Below are 16,181 nucleotides of genomic sequence, written 5' to 3'. Positions count from 1 at the left end.
CTTTGTACCATAATTTCATTAAATACCTTTAAGAACATAAGGATGTACTGTATTATATTTTTTTATTGCATCATCCATTATTAAAAATATTTGCTGTTCTCCTTGTAGAGACGTGGTACTATGCAAATGTATTTTTTTAATCAAAATGTGGTTGTTAGTCTTGCAGCATGTAAAATGCATACCATGTACAAGAATTTAAGATGGGATGTAGTACTTATTGGAAATGCAGGAAACTGTTAGAAACTGAAATTTAATATGGCTTCTCTAATGAGCACTCATCTGCAGTGCTTTCCACCCAAAGAATGCATTGATCTTAATTGGACACTAGTTTGTTGGACTCTACCCGCCCTACTCCAGCAGATTAAGAGATTAGGAAAACAGAAAGATCATCCAGACTTAAATCAGGCAGGAAATACCAAGCAATAGACTCTCAAGTAGAGAGACAATGAGTGACTTTTATTTCTGCTTTGCCTCTGAAGTGTGTAAAAGTGGAATAGATTCCTGGACAGAGCTCATGCTGAAGTGTGTCTAAGAAATTGTGCAACAGCTCTTTTGGACTTACAAAATGAGTGTCCAGTTAAGCTTATAGATGGTTTATGTATACCATCTGCTTGTTAAGAAAATTTATTTTATGCTTACTTTGTGAAGGTTTGCACCTGCTTGTATGTTGGACTGAGCAAACTGCATTGCTTAATTTTATATCAAGTAAAGAAACGTCTCAATTTCTGAAGCTTGTGGTTGATTATTAATGTGTGTAAGGGTACATGCTAAGCATGGTGATTTCTCCATTATCTTCTGCCTTTTGAAGAGTTACTGCTTAAGCTGCTGTTGCCTTACTTTCCATACATTTATTTAGTAGTTGGCTTATTTTCAGGATAAACAGTGATGGTGTTCTTATTGTGCTAGAATGGTGTAAATGGTGATGGCACAGCGGATAGCATTGTCTCCTCATAGCATGGGATTCCCCAGTTTGATTCTTGGCTGGGGTGTCTTCTCTGTGGAGTCTGCATGTCCTCCCTGTGTTCACATGAGTTTCCTCCCACATTCAAAAGACATACAGCAGGTGGATTGGACACACTAAATTGTCCATAAATGTGAATGTATGGTGTGGCACAACTTCCTTGGCATGACTGGCCACCAGGCAGTCTAAACCTTCGTTCTAGATGATTGCTACTGTTGAAGTGATACCCTCACCCCATGTGCAGAAATGGGAAAAAGGGGTTGTGGAGGATGGCCTAAATGACGACAGCACTATCGTAAAGACATGAAAGGTGGTGTTTGTACTGCAAAGATACTGTTAACCTTTCTAGGTGTGTGTGTGTGTGTGTGTGTGTGTGTGTGTGTGTGTGTGTGTGTGTGTGTGTGTATACATGTGTGCACACAAGCACCCCTGCTCCTGCATAAGTGATCTTGGTGCACTTTTCAGTCACTTATTATAACTCTGCTCTACATCTCTTTAGTTTACTTTTTGACAAGAAATATCACATTTATTTATAACACAAAAGCAAACAACTTTCGACATCATAATTCAAGAATAAAAAAAAAAAAACTCTTAACATCAAGTGTACAGGCTACAGAACCTTTTATGGATGTGATCCTTTCTACAAAACAGGTCAATGAGTAATCATCCTGTCATATGGGGCAAGTTCACTTTCATTTCCCTCGTATGCAGATTAATTTTTGCAGACACACAGCAGTTATTTCTAAACCAGGTCATTTGTATAGCTCGTATCCTCAAGCCACCACCCACCCTGTTTTTTTTTGGCAGTCCTTATGCATGGTGTGAGATTCACCAAGTTTCGTATAACAAACATCTGTGCTCATCTTGTAATACCTTAAAGAGAACACTCCTTTAACAGGTTTCTGCTCAACTGATGGCTTGTGCACTATAAAGATAGCATGTCTGCCTCTCTTTTGGGTTTTCTAATACTCCATATTAAAGACCCTGTCCTTGAAGCAGGTTGTTTGACAAGAATTCTCCCCCTTGATTGAACTTTTCTTCCCTGTTCAATCCTATTCACTTCATGTCTGACAGACTCCTTCATTTTTAACTTTCTTATTTATACTTATCCCACTAAATCTGCTGTACCACACATAACTTATTTTTTCTCCTTTTTTCCTGCATGTTTAATTGCATCTCTGTGTGCATTGTGCTTTCTCCACTTTGCTTCTGTGACTGTGCACTTCATTCTGTCCCATGTCTTTCTTGTCTATCTTCTTCCAGTTTCTTGACAAAGTTCTCTCTCTCTCTGATAGCTACTTGCCTCGTCTTCTCCTCCACCTCTTCAAATTTAGGGATGTTTTCTGTCATCCACTGCTTAGTTATTGCGTTCTTGCTGACCATTCCTTTTTATCCTCGGATACTGCCCTGCTGTGTAAGAGAAGTACCATTTTAGTCGATTCTCCTAGTTTGATAACTCTTGAACATTGTCTTTAAATCCTGCCAGCCTGCTGCAGCTCCAAAATATACTTTCCCATGTGCCTATCACATCCCCACATACCTTCCAGCAGCTGTCTTTTGCTCAAGGAAAGATTCTAGCCAGGTGTGCTGGTGTATTAAAATATTTATGCAAGCACTTCCATACAAAGATATGGAATTTCCTCACCTTAGTGGCATATTTGGGGAGTAGCAGTATTTGCTTCCATTCTGCTTCCAAAATCTGATCCTGTAATTCTGCTTACCATCTTCCGTTACCTTTATTCATATTCCAGTATCTCTCATTCTGAAGGAATGTCTTTCCCTTCTTAATCATACTCGCTCATACATCTTCCCCTGCCCTGTTTTATTTATATATTTTACAATCTCAGGTTTCTTTGCACTTAAACCCCTTGCACTTTCCAGTTTTCTCCACTTCACAAGAACTCCTTGAATCTCCCATTCTCCAATTCTTTCCTGAGGTTATACTCTTCTTTCACTTCATTCCAAGTCTTGGGCTTCCCCACCTTTACTATTTGTGGCCAGTAGTCAGTATCAGTCTGTTTCATCCTCCATCTCCAAGCTGTTGATGGCCTCTCTCTCTGTCCAGTTTTGTATTTCCTACTCGTAGTATTCTTTCTGTCCGCTGCTTTAACTCCCTTGTCTGCCAAGCCGCCTTTTCTGGATTTTTGTCAACATGAATATTTTGACTTGCTTCTTTGGTACTTCTAACATCAGTTCTATCCCATCGCTCTCAGCTGGAGTTCTTTTCCTTACCCATAACCATGCACTTACCGTCTTTCTCATATGTGATGTCAGCTAACCATAAAGCGGTAATTTGGCATGCCTGAATGGTGTTAGAAACATCTGGGACCCCGGCCCTCTATTTTCATCTGGTTTATTAACATTTCCCAGTCCCTTATAAATTTACTAAATAGTTCTTTCATCCTCTTCAAATAGTGTTTTTCTTGGGTGAACCAGAAAACCTGCCCTGGGTACACCAGTAATGGTTGCACCCCTAACTGAAGTGTGGCTGAACCCTTTGATCAACATCTGGTCAATTACCACTCCACTTTTGCAGATATTTTTATATTCTCATGCCCACTATTGTACATACTTGTCGCTGAATTTTCAGCCATATCCTGGCACCACAGTCCTAAGTATCTCCTGATATCACCCCTCCTACTATACTATTTGAACAAAAACCTGTAAAGAACGCTGATCCTCTGTGTCTTGGTACACCCACCTCACAACAAGGTCACAAATAAATGGATTAGATGAGATTCAACCGAACTAAAGTGAAACGGCCAGGATAAATAAACTTTTATTGTACAAAGAGTTAAGCGCTTTCACTCGCTACAATGCGAGCTTCTTCAGAACTCCATTAGAGTGTTGATTTAACATTTAAATAAGTTCTTTGGCGCCAAAAAGCGCTGTGTTAAAGCAACATATACACTATTAACAAAATAATAAATTAATACATAGAAACATGAAAGACATAAAAATATAAAAATAGGACAGAACCCACATGGTTAGAATAGCTGGAGCCATGTCAGACTCCAAACCAGTTACAAGTGGCGTCCCACAAGGCTCAGTCTTGGGACCTCTCTTCGGTATGTATTTCTCGGAGGTACAGGCCAACATGGAAGGACTGTGGCTGACCAAGTTCGCAGATGACTGCAAACTGGGCACCATAATAGACTCTCCAGCTGACACAAGCATCCTCCAAAAGGGCCTCATAGAAACAGACAACTGGTGCCAGAGCCATGGCCTCAAGCTAAACGCCAAAAAGTGTATAGTCATCCCCTTTGGCAAAAACAAAGTGCCCACAAATTACCACATAGGTGGTAATCCATTAAGTACAGAAGAAGTAATTAGGGACCTGGGGACCCAAGTTGATAGCAATCTCTCATTTGACAACCACGTGGCCAAAGTGGTTAGAAAAACATTTTATATAGCCCACCTAATCATGAAGGGATTCACATCTAGATCAGGGGAGGTCATCGTGCCTCTTTACTCATCCCTCATCAGGCCCATAATTGAGTACAATGTCCCTTTGGGATGTACCTTACCAGACACCTGCAGCAACTGGAAAGACCCCAAAAGTACCTCACCAAGAGGATCAAGGGGCTCAAACAGATGCCGTATGCTGCCCGGTTAAAGAAACTTCAGCTCTACTCAGTGGCATACCGCCTGCTCAGAGGCGATCTGTGCCTGACTTATAAAGCCATGTCCAACCCGGAATTAATGGACATGCTGCACCTCAGAAAATCCAAATCCCATCGAGCCACGCTCGAGGGACTTAAACCTCAGCACTGAAATAAATAGGACATGCTGGAGGGACAGATTCATAACCCAGAGGCTCCCTTCACTCTGGAATAAAATCCCAGTCCAGGTTAGGCAGAGTCCCTCATTGACTCTCTTCAAGAGGAATCTTGATGAGTGGATGGGAGATCGTAGGTTTACCCCGGGTATCACTTCTGTGTCACTGTTAGACAGAAGCGCAGTATACTAACCTCGAAAAAGGGCATAGCAAAATTAATTTAAAATGGGTGGCGAAAGCCATACACACTCTGGCTAGGCTTATAAATGCCCTAGGGCAGATAGCCTAGTATGAACCTATGAACCTATATATACTCTTTATAAAAATCCTATTTAATACATCTAAGTGTTACTGCCTGCTGTAATTATATAATTGTTCATCATACAATACAAAAAAATCTAATATAATAAATACAAAACTATAATGAGAATTAACTGATGGTTTACTTTGTATTTATAAAACGAATGTGTACTAAATAATTAAAAATAAAAATGAAAATAACTACTGTATTTTCAAAAGTGGCTTAATGGTAAAATAATCAAGTCCTGGAAAAGTGGAAGCATCAGTGTAAAGTTGCCACGACATTTCTTTATATGACAGTAAGCTTTTATAATCTCCCTTTAGGGTCAATGTGAACATGATCCAAAATACCAAATTTAAAGTAATGTCTGTCCCCACATTTTGTAATGTGTCTATATAAAGCGTTATTCTCTTCCTTCGTCTTAATACTATATAAATGAGCATATATACATTTATTTAGACATCTCTCTGTCTTTCCAGTATAAAATCCAGGGCAGACCATACATTTGGCTAAATATATCACTAACTTAGTATTACAGTTACCACATTTAAACTTAATATTTGTCCCATTGGTATTTTCTAGAGTGATACTCCTCTCCTCTAGTATTGTATAACATTGTTTGCAACTTCCACATTTCGTAGTGTGCCTATAAGAGTCCACCATAGTGGTACTAATGCTTTCTAAATAACTCTGTTCGACCCATTTTGTTCACAAATAATGGCTGAATCCCCAATAATTTTACTAAATCCTGGTCTGACTGTATAATAATCCAGTTGTCAGTCATAATTTTCTTAATCTTGTTAATATATGGACCAAATTCAAGAATGCAGGCTCTTCCAAAATTAGTACCAGCTTTAACAATCTTAGACTGATTTTCTATGTCATTTCCTCCATTACGGGAATTTAAGCCCAGTAATGGTGTGTATTTTTTACCCCATTCATTTATAATGCTAGTGCTAATTTGGGCCATCATCTTAGTGTCATAACCTCGCTCTCCAAAGAGGGAAGTGATGAAAGATACCTCTTCTAACATTTAAGAGTATGTAGATGTCATTCTGATAGCTCGTATGATTTGACCTTTATATATATTAGTAAAAAGTTTCCTAGGATGGTTGCTAGTAAATTCTAGATAACTGTTGAAAAAAGTGTTTTTTCTGTATAATCTAGACTTAAAACTGTTGTCACCCTTGGTGATATAGGTCAACCGAACTAAAGTGAAACGGCCAGGATAAATAAACTTTTATTGTACAAAGAGTTAAGCGCTTTCACTCGCTACAATGCGAGCTTCTTCAGAACTCCATTAGAGTGTTGATTTGACATTTAAATAAGTTCTTTGGCCAAAAGCTGTGTTAAAGCAACATATACACTATTAACAAAATAATAAATTAATACATAGAAACATGAAAGACATAAAATATAAAAATAGGACAGAACCCACATGGTTAGAATAGCTGGAGCCATGTCAGACTCCAAACCAGTTACAAGTGGCGTCCCACAAGGCTCAGTCTTGGGACCTCTCTGGTATGTATTTCGCGGAGGTACAGGCCAACATGGAAGGACTGTGGCTGACCAAGTTCGCAGATGACTGCAAACTGGGCACCATAATAGACTCTCCAGCTGACACAAGCATCCTCCAAAAGGGCCTCATAGAAACAGACAACTGGTGCCAGAGCCATGGCCTCAAGCTAAACGCCAAAAGTGTATAGTCATCCCCTTTGGCAAAACAAAGTGCCCACAAATTACCACATAGGTGGTAATCCATTAAGTACAGAAGAAGTAATTAGGGACCTGGGGACCCAAGTTGATAGCAATCTCTCATTTGACAACCACGTGGCCAAAGTGGTTAGAAAAACATTTTATATAGCCCACCTAATCATGAAGGGATTCACATCTAGATCAGGGAGGTCATCGTGCCTCTTTACTCATCCCTCATCAGGCCCATAATTGAGTACAATGCCCCTTTGGGATGTACCTTACCAGACACCTGCAGCAACTGGAAAGACCCCAAAAGTACCTCACCAAGAGGATCAAGGGGCTCAAACAGATGCCGTATGCTGCCGGTTAAAGAAACTTCAGCCCTACTCACTGGCATACCGCCTGCTCAGAGGCGATCTGTGCCTGACTTATAAAGCCATGTCCAACCCGGAATTAATGGACATGCTGCACCTCAGAAAATCCAAATCCCATCGAGCTACGCTCGAGGGACTTAAACCTCAGCACTGAAATAAATAGGACATGCTGGAGGGACAGATTCATAACCCAGAGGCTCCTTCACTCTGGAATAAAATCCCAGTCCAGGTTAGGCAGAGTCCTCATTGACTCTCTTCAAGAGGAATCTTGATGAGTGGATGGGAGATCGTAGGTTTACCCCGGGTATCACTTCTGTGTCACTGTTAGACAGAAGCGCAGTATACTAACCTCGAAAAAGGGCATAGCAAAATTAATTTAAAATGGGTGGCGAAAGCCATACACACTCTGGCTAGGCTTATAAATGCCCTAGGGCAGATAGCCTAGTATGAACCTATGAACCTATATATACTCTTTATAAAAATCCTATTTAATACATCTAAGTGTTACTGCCTGCTGTAATTATATAATTGTTCATCATACAATACAAAAAAATCTAATATAATAAATACAAAACTATAATGAGAATTAACTGATGGTTTACTTTGTATTTATAAAACGAATGTGTACTAAATAATTAAAAATAAAAATGAAAATAACTACTGTATTTTCAAAAGTGGCTTAATGGTAAAATAATCAAGTCCTGGAAAAGTGGAAGCATCAGTGTAAAGTTGCCACGACATTTCTTTATATGACAGTAAGCTTTTATAATCTCCCCCTTTAGGGTCAATGTGAACATGATCCAAAATACCAAATTTAAAGTAATGTCTGTCCCCACATTTTGTAATGTGTCTATATAAAGCGTTATTCTCTTCCTTCGTCTTAATACTATATAAATGAGCATATATACGTTTATTTAGACATCTCTCTGTCTTTCCAGTATAAAATCCAGGGCAGACCATACATTTGGCTAAATATATCACTAACTTAGTATTACAGTTACCACATTTAAACTTAATATTTGTCCCATTGGTATTTTCTAGAGTGATACTCCTCTCCTCTAGTATTGTATAACATTGTTTGCAACTTCCACATTTCGTAGTGTGCCTATAAGAGTCCACCATAGTGGTACTAATGCTTTCTAAATAACTCTGTTCGACCCATTTTGTTCACAAATAATGGCTGAATCCCCAATAATTTTACTAAATCCTGGTCTGACTGTATAATAATCCAGTTGTCAGTCATAATTTTCTTAATCTTGTTAATATATGGACCAAATTCAAGAATGCAGGCTCTTCCAAAATTAGTACCAGCTTTAACAATCTTAGACTGATTTTCTATGTCATTTCCTCCATTACGGAATTTAAGCCCAGTAATGGTGTGTATTTTTTACCCCATTCATTTATAATGCTAGTGCTAATTTGGGCCATCATCTTAGTGTCATAACCTCGCTCTCCAAAGAGGGAAGTGATGAAAGATACCTCTTCTAACATTTAAGAGTATGTAGATGTCATTCTGATAGCTCGTATGATTTGACCTTTATATATATTAGTAAAAAGTTTCCTAGGATGGTTGCTAGTAAATTCTAGATAACTGTTGAAAAAAGTGTTTTTTCTGTATAATCTAGACTTAAAACTGTTGTCACCCTTGGTGATATAGGTGTCTAGATAGGGGAGGCCTGCGTGACTGTGGGATGAAGTGAATTTCAAAAATTCGCTGCTGGTGTTAAGATATTCCATAAATAGCTTTAATGTGTCTATACCACCATGCCATAGAATATAAATGTCGTCAAGGTAGCGAGAGTAATGTTTGATGTATCGAACATACTCGCTCTTGAAAACTATAGATTCTTCCCAGTCAGGCATAACTAAATTAGCGTATATGGGAGCGCAAGCTGCTCCCATAGCTATGCCTTTGATCTGTCTAAGTACTCCCCCTCATAAAATATATAATTATGTTCCAGTACTAGTGACATCAGTTCTAAAATTAAACAAACTTTGTCCCAATCGAAACCAGCATATTTCCTAATGCTGTTGACAAAAGCATCCAACCCAGCAGTTTTTGGGATATAAGAAAAAAGATCAATAACGTCAACAGTAACAAAAAGATCTTCGTTCCACAAATGTACTAGGCAATTTTTCAAAAAGTCCCATGAATCTTTTACTAAATGGGGTATTTTGTCTTAAATATGCTTAAGGAAATTGTCAACAGCCATTCCCATAGGGAAAGTCTTAGACCTACTCCCGTAGAGATATTTCACAGTATTCTAAGGGTAGGGCATATATATATATATATGGGGAAAAAACCCAGACTCGCGTTCTGATTATAAGTCTACATATGCTTATGCAAACCCTGACTCTACACATCCGGGGGACATGCCATCCTATTCTTTTCACGGGGACAGGCGAGGGCAACAACGGGGTTGGAAATGGGGAGGCGCCCCCAATCCCGATTGATCCAAACATCACACCCTCACCACCAGGGATCCCCAGGATACCACCAAAGGCCTCACTGGAGGAACACAGGGTACCATCAGGAAGAATCTTTTTACCAGAAGGAAAGTTTAAGAAATCAAAGTAATACATAGGGACATTCATTAACAATGAGATGCAGGCTAGCTGTAGGAACACCGACGGGTATGATAACAGCTCAGTCTCCAATAGATAATTGTGAACATATTATTAGAGATGGTATTATCCACACATACCAAAGCTTTAATATTTACAATTACACTGAGTTCCCATTAAATACATCACACTTTCGTCTTTTTTCTAAAGGGATGAAATTTATCCCATCTACTAAATTTCGACTTGTTGATAGTCTCTGTGAAATTAAAAAATATATTGGAAAATTAAACTTAGCTATCATGTTTAACAATAGGACTGACAATACAGCGCAACACAAAAGAGAATGTCAGGTGATGAGAAAGAAAAGCACTTCTATGCACCCCATCATTTCTGTGTATGGTAAGTCAGTAACTCGGCAGATTTATCAGTTACAGAATCAAGTGAACAGTTTGAAAATTAAATTCAATCTTTCTCAACAGGAATACAAGATTTTACAAGACCTTAGGAAGGATAGAAATATTAGAGTAATGAAACCGGATAAAGGGGGGGGGGGGGCATAGTCATTTATGATAACACTGAATATGCATCCAAAATGCATAATTTGTTATACATTTCAGGCAATTATGAGATAGTTTCTTTAAACAAAATCAACATTGCCTATAGATAAATTGACTTGCATATAGAAGAATTTTTGATTGATCAGAGAATTAATATGGACATCTACAATTTTTTAAAGGTAGAACACCCAGTTTTGGCATCTATTGTAGGTATCCCGAAAGTACACAAAGACATTGACAACCCCCCATTTAGACCCATCATTTCCGGGAGTAGGTCTAAGACTTTCCCTATGGGAATGGCTGTTGACAATTTCCTTAAGCATATTTATGACAAAATACCCCATTTAGTAAAAGATTCATGGGACTTTTTGAAAAATTACCCAGTACATTTGTGGAACGAAGATCTTCTTTTTGTTACTGTTGACGTTATTGATCTTTTTTCTTGTATCCCAAAAACTGCTGGGTTGGATGCTTTTGTCAACAGCATTAGGAAATATGCTGGTTTCGACTGGGACAAAGTTTGTTTAATTTAAGAACTGATGTCACTAGTATTGGAACATAATTATATATTTTATGAGGGGGAGTACTTCAGACAGATCAAAGGCGTAGCTATGGGAGCAGCTTGCGCTCCCATATACGCTAATTTAGTTATGCTTGACTGGGAAGAATCCATAGTTTACAAGAGCGAGTATGTTCGCTATATAAACATTACTCTTGCTACCTTGACGACATTTATATTCTATGGCATGGTGGTATAGACACATTAAAGCTATTTTTGGAATATCTTAACACCAGCAGCGAATTTTTGAAATTCACTTCATCCCACAGTCACGCAGGCCTCCCCTATCTAGACACCTATATCACCAAGGGTGACAACAGTTTTAAGTCTAGATTATACAGAAAAAAACACCTTTTCCAACAGTTATCTAGAATTTACTAGCAACCATCCTGGGAAACTTTTTACTAATATATATAAAGGTCAAATCATACGAGCTATCAGAATGACATCTACATACTCTTAAATGTTAGAAGAGGTATCTTTCATCACTTCCCTCTTTGGAGAGAGAGGTTATGACACTAAGATGATGGCCCAAATTAGCACTAGCATTATAAATGAATGGGGTAGAAAATACACACCATTACTGGGCTTAAATTCCTGTAATGGAGGAAATGACATAGAAAATCAGTCTAAGATTGTTAAAGCTGGTACTAATTTTGGAAGAGCCTGCATTCTTGAATTTGGTCCATATATTAACAAGATTAAGAAAATTATGACTGACAACTGGATTATTATACAGTCAGATCAGGATTTAGTAAAATTATTGGGGATTCAACCATTATTTGTGTCAAAATGGGTCGAAATATTAACAGTTATTTAGAAAGTATTAGTACCACTATGGTGGACTCTTATAGGCACACTACGAAATGTGGAAGTTGCAAACAATGTTATACAATACTAGAGGAGAGGAGTATCACTCTAGAAAATACCAATGGGACAAATATTAAGTTTAAATGTGGTAACTGTAATACTAAGTTAGTGATATATTTAGCCAAATGTATGGTCTGCCCTGGATTTTATATTGGAAAGACAGAGAGATGTCTAAATAAACGTATGTATGCTCATTTGTATAGTATTAAGACGAAGGAAGAGAATAACGCTTTATATAGACACATTACAAAATGTGGGGACAAACATTACTTTAAATTTGGTATTTTGGATCATGTTCACATTGACCCTAAAGGGGGAGATTATAAAAGCTTACTGTCATATAAAGAAATGTTGTGGCAACTTTACACTGATGCTTCCACTTTTCCAGGACTTAATGATTATTTTACCATTAAGCCACTTTTGAAAATACAGTAGTTATTTTCTTTTTTATTTTTAATTATTTAGTACACATTAGTATTATAAATACAAAGTAAACCATCAGGTAATTCTCATTACAGTTTTGTATTTATTATATTAGATTTTTTGTATTGTATGATGAACAATTATATAATTACAGCAGGCAGTGAACACTTATTAGATTTATTAAATAGGATTTTTATAAAGAGAGTATATATTTTTATGTTTTTTCATGTTTCTATGTATTAATTTATTATTTTATTAATAGTGTATATGTTGCTTTAACACAGCGCTTTTTGGCACCAAAGAACTTATTTAAATGTTAAATCAACACTCTAATGGAGTTCTGAAGAAGCGCTTAACTTTTTGTACAATAAAAGTTTTTTATTTATCCTGGCCGTTTCACTTTAGTTTGGTTGAATCTCAGCTAATCCGTTTATTTGTGACCTTGTTGTGAGGTGGGTGCACCAAGACACAGAGGATCAGCATTCTTTACTGGTTTTTGTTCGTTGTCTACTGAGCGCTCATTCACATTTACTTCTACTATACTATTTGTGAAGAAAATATATTCTTTTATCAAACTGTGTACCTGAAATTCATGGCTGTTACTCTGAGGCAGGCATCTGCACTAGATATGAAGCTCTGTGTCATTATTGATCACGGATGGGTCTAGGATCCGAGCTGGCACTAATAAGACAGCTCCTGAGCACAAGCTGCTTCCGTTTCCAAGATCCCCAGCTACCCACAACCCCCAGATCTCGTTTGCTGTGATTAGTGAAAAGACATGCTTCCTGCAGCTCAAGTTCGATCTTCATTCAGTTAAGTAGTTTTTCTTTCTTTTGGGGTTTATTCCTCCTTTCTTCTTCCTACCTACCTGTTAGTTTCCTCCCCTTCCAGTAGTGTGTTAGCTTAGTTTAGCTTAATTTTTAAGGTCTGTACCCGGGTTCTTTTCTCTTTCACAGTCACAAGTAACCTTCCTATCTCCCTTTTTCTTCTCTTTCTCCTCCTCACTCCCTTTGTTGTTGTGCTGTGTGCGAGTGGTGTGTGTCTTTGTGTGTGCGAGATAGTTGGATGCCTGAGAAACCCACTGGTTTTAAAAGGTGCTCTTCGTGCTGTCAGAAAATGCCCCAATCTGACTTGCACGAGGAGTGTGTTTACTGCCTAGGAGAGCCCCATTTGGAGATTGTGTGACATTTGTGCAGGCTTCAACCCCAGGGCTCTTCTAGATTGCAGAAACAAACCACCTGAAAGGGCTGACCAGAGGGGGGGGGGGTCACCTGGTTACAGGGTCTCCTCCTAAGCCTCCCTTGGATCACAAGAGGAAGTCCTCTTCCTCTTGGGATTCTCCTGCCAAAAAGCCGAGACTCTCGGATCACAGCTCCCCGGATCCAAGACTGACCTCCCTAGCTTTGGATCTGGGCTCTTATGCTCTGAGAACACCGGCTTCTTCTGTCTGATCCGAGACCTTGTAGTCTCAGAAGTCCTCAGATCCAAGTTGACCAAGACTGTCCTTAGATCCTACCTATCTGTCAGATCCGATATCTGTACCATCTGAAGTAGTTAACTTTGATCAGCAACCTGTGGGTATCTGATTCAACCTGGATCCGAGCCGGCAGCTTTCCAAGCTAAAGATCCAAGCTCCAAGCCCCTCCCCCTTACCCATAATACACTGCTACCTCCTTCCAGCCCTCAGATCTCATTTGCCGCGGCTTTAACAAGCACGAGTTACGAACTCCTGGCGGTTAGGTAGGACGTATTTGTCAAATTCTTGACTTTTTGGTAAAATTAGAGGGGTGTGTGTTTGTGTTTAGTTTAAACCCATTCGCTTAGCTTAATTTTAATATATTCACCCTTCGCCTAATTCTTGTGTGTCTGGTGTGTGGTTGTGGTTTTTGTTATGGCCGAAGGCCCTAAGGCCATTTTCTCCAAGTGCTCTGAGTGTGGCCATAAGCTGTCCCCAGCCGATGGCCACACTCAGTGCGTTCTTTGTCTGGGGGTAGTACATTTGTCATCGGGCTGCCATATCTGCACAGCCTTTAACCCCCGGGTTGTGAGGGATAGGAGGAACAAAGCTGATCCTGGCGGGTCTTTTGCCCGCGGATTCTGCTTCTTCCTCCTCTCCCTCAGTGGCTCCAGCCGTAGCTGCGGCTGTTCAGCCAGCTGTGCTATCTCCCCTGGCTGGGACTCAACCTCCCACCATTTCCCAGGGGGAGAAGGGGGCAAAGAGTAAGGAGTGGAGAGAGAGAGAGGGAGAAACAGAGTGAGACAGATAGGGATAGAGAGAAACATAGGAGCCACAAGCGGCGGGCGGACTCTGCCCCCTCAGCCCCGCCAGCTAAACAGCTCTCTTCTCCCCTGAAGATTCCCAGGTCTTCCCCCTCTTGGCTCTGTTCCCCACGTTTCTCGCCGGAGGAGGAGCCCCGGCCATCTTCGAGGTGGTCACGGCGGCCTCTTCTAGGTCGACATGAAGCCTTTCAGACACTGACATGGACCGGATGATGCGTCACTTCCTACAGGCCCAGATGCAGATGGGAGTGCTCCTGCCTCCACCCCTCTGGGGGGGGGAGCTCGGCCCCATTTTTTGCCCCCATAGCTCCTTCTCCGATCCATTATCGGGTTTCAGAGCCAACGTCGGATTCGAGTAGTCTCGGAGTCAGGGAGTCGGCGCCGACAGTAGTTGCTACTTCGCCGGCCATGCCCTTGAGTTTGTCTGATCCCTTTTCGGATCCGAGCTCTCGGAGCGAAGAGCCGCGCGTCTGATCCGAGGGGGTAGGTGTGTCTTCGGCTCCGTTGCGGTCGGAGCACACTCCCCTTTCGGGTCCGATAGCTTCGGCTCCAACACCGATCCCTGTGTCTGATCCGAGGGTGTTGCTCATGGAACCCAGAGATAGCGGTTCACCTTCGACGTGGTGGAGAGGATTCTTTCGAGAGGTTTGAGACCCCTTGCTCGTGCTACGGATCCAGCCACCATTCCTTCGCAGATGGGCTTGTCTTCCATCATCCGGCCCCACTGGAGGAACATGACCCTGTTGGTGAGCCCTCCTCGGACTGTCCCGCCGAGGAGGTCCCTCACAAACGTAAGTGTAAAAGGAGGCACTTGGACTCCCCCGAGTCCCTCACGGAAGACAACGATTTAGAGGAAGGGGAAGGTTCCCCCAGGTCACCCCTCGAGGATGTCTCCATGGGGACATTATGGAAATGCTACGCCTAAAAGGGGGGGTGGTCAGCCCAAAAGCCTTCCTCGGATGAGTCGGTGTTTCTGGAGGCGTTTGACGCAGGCCCTTCTACCTCTTGGGTGTCCCCTATGGCCGAGCCCCTGGTAGTCCTCATTACTACCAGGGCATGGAAGGAGCCGGACACTGTAGAGCCAATCCCCAGGAGACCAGATAAGATCCTTAGTCCCCCTGTGGATAGGGCAGTGTGGACTAAAGGTTCCCTGGTAGATGCCATGGTGGTGGCGGCTGCCTCCAAGAAGGAACTTGCACAGGATAGTTCCTCGGTCCATCCTCCTGATAAGGAGTCTCGGACGATGGATCGCATCGGAAAGCGGATGTTTGCTTCAGCTACCTTTTCCATAAGGGTGCTGAATTACTTGGCCCATGTGATTAGGCTTCAGCGGGATCTGGTGAAGGAATACGCTGAGTCTGCCCCTGAGTCCATGTCAGCCGACGACAAACGGACCTTCTCGACTCGCTTGGCCACTCTGAAATCTGTATCGAATATGTCTATGCGGCTACTCTCCCATGCCATGGAGGGGGCCGCTAGAGCCAGCGGATCAGGCATTGCCTTACGGCATCATGCCTGGCTCCGACTTTGCGATTTTGCGGAACCCTTCAAGGCACCCTTCGCGAGTGCTCCCTTCGGTTCTACCCTGTTTGGCAAGACCGTCCACGATACATTGGTCCAGAGCGAGAAAGATGGGAAGACGCAGTCTGCCATCGGAATCCACTTCTCGGCTCCACAAAGGTCCTTTTCCAGGAACCAGAGAGGACAAAAGAAGATGTGGTTCCGGAAATCTCAGCAGTCCCGTTACGCTCTGGACCTTTCATCCTTCAGAGGCAGAGGGGGACAAAGTGGACGCCAGCTCAGAGTCGGGGGGGGGGC

General features: G+C 41.1%; 1 protein-coding gene across 4 annotated transcripts in view; it reads left to right on the top strand.

Annotated features, from left to right (window-relative positions):
* The window catches only part of CAPN11 (calpain 11), a 1,381,576-nt gene that overhangs the window by 239,286 nt on the left and 1,126,109 nt on the right, over positions 1-16,181 (top strand). The window lies entirely within an intron of this gene.

This window comes from Protopterus annectens, chromosome 1.part0 (assembly GCF_019279795.1).
Source record: "Protopterus annectens isolate FY-2018-M chromosome 1.part0, PAN1.0, whole genome shotgun sequence".
Classification (NCBI taxonomy): Eukaryota; Metazoa; Chordata; order Ceratodontiformes; family Protopteridae; genus Protopterus; species Protopterus annectens.
This window is presented reverse-complemented; position numbering and strand designations above follow the sequence as displayed.